The following is a 1,546-nucleotide window of genomic DNA, read 5'->3' on the forward strand; positions in this document are numbered from 1 at the left end:
ATTATAGAAAGATCATTCCACGCGAAACGTCAGTCTCGGAACAACTGAAAATAATCTCATCCCTTTGAAAAGACCTGGGGAAGCAGCAGCGCCCGGCAGCCCGGCTAGCTCAGTCGGTAGAGCATGGGACTCTTAATCCCAGGGTCGTGGGTTCGAGCCCCACGTTGGGCGGTTCCACTTTTGCTTTTCGCATTTGCGACCGTTTGACCCACTTCGTCCCTCAGCGACGACACTAATTTCACCACTTTCAGTTCTCGTCAGCAGCAATGACTCGAACTCGAACTTTCTCGTCTCCAGACAACCCAACACCTAAAAGAACTAGCAAGATCGAGCTGGTTGGAGAAAGGGAACAGTGAAACCGGAAACCCGTCCGGAACATTCACGGAGAAAGGCCGTCAGGGGCAGAAAACGCCTGTTACCCGGCGGTTGTTCCGGGGCCGCCGAATGCGGAGGTGGGGCAAGAACGCAGGAAAATCCCGACGCTGCGGGTCCGTCAGCGCCGCCGGAGGCGTCTCTCGAAACGTCCGAAATGCCCGTTTTTACTCGGCGCCGTGAACGTGGAAGGTCGCTTTGGGGGCGGCTCTGCGGCATTTTGACCCTGAAAATCGGTTGTCTCAGTGATGAGCCAATAGGGCGGCCATTGTGACTTTTTTATCTTTTTTATTTTTTTTTTGAAGTCAGTGATTCAAAGCGAAGATTTTTCCCTCAGCCATTTTGAAGTTTCAAAACACAGCTCGAAGCAAATAATTCTCTTTTTCCCCTTGTTTTCCTCAAAACACTCACTTTCTTTGGGCAACATTTTATGTTGACAGCTGCGAGTTCTTTCTCTGTCTTAGGTATTTCCAGTCATTCCCAGCAATTGTCTAACGTTCTCCGCAATCACCATGTGTTAGCATCTAATTTTTAATTCAAAATACAATTGCAGACCTTGGAAGAAAAACGTGAAAATTCTCAGCATCAGACCTGAAGATCCCCAAACACGCCTGTCGCCACAGAGCAGCGCTTTCTCTCCAGGTGATGGCAGGTGGGTGGCATTTTTCCGGCGAAGGACGCCAGGTGAAGGAAAAAGCCAGCTGGTAAACTGAGGAAATACCAAACATCCTGGACTGTGTTCCTGCAAAACCCACGTGTTGAAGCCCTAGCGCCCGACTCAGAATGCGATCTCATTTGCAAAGAGCAGAGTAGTTAGTTCGGGTAAGCTCATGCTGGAATAGGGTGGGCTCCAACCCGTTATTACTGGTATCTTTATTTAAAAGAGAGGGAATCTGGACAAAGACGCACACCCAGACGCGAACATCTGGACACCGGGGAGGATGCCAGGTGAAGATGAAGGCAAAAACCGGGGCGATGCTTTTACAAGTTACGGAGCACCAAAGATTGCCAGCAAACCGCCAGCAGCTAGGGGACAGCGTGGAACAGAGTCTTCTCTCTGTCCTCAGAAGGAACCAACCCTATCGACACCTTTATCTGGGATTTCTGGCCTCTAAAACTGTGAAGCCATCGATACATTTACGTTGTTTAAGCCACTCAGTTTGTGACACTTCGC

At 49.7% G+C, this 1,546-nt stretch overlaps 1 non-coding gene across 1 annotated transcript; it reads left to right on the forward strand.

Moving 5' to 3' along the window:
* The first annotated feature begins 98 nt into the window (after positions 1 to 98).
* On the forward strand, positions 99 to 171 carry TRNAK-CUU. The gene has a single exon. It is a non-coding gene; the product is annotated as a tRNA-Lys (tRNA).
* Positions 172 to 1,546: the final 1,375 nt, after the last annotated feature.

The sequence above is a fragment of the Propithecus coquereli genome, unplaced genomic scaffold, assembly GCF_000956105.1.
Source record: "Propithecus coquereli isolate 6110/MARCELLA unplaced genomic scaffold, Pcoq_1.0 Scaffold634, whole genome shotgun sequence".
NCBI classification, from domain to species: domain Eukaryota; kingdom Metazoa; phylum Chordata; class Mammalia; order Primates; family Indriidae; genus Propithecus; species Propithecus coquereli.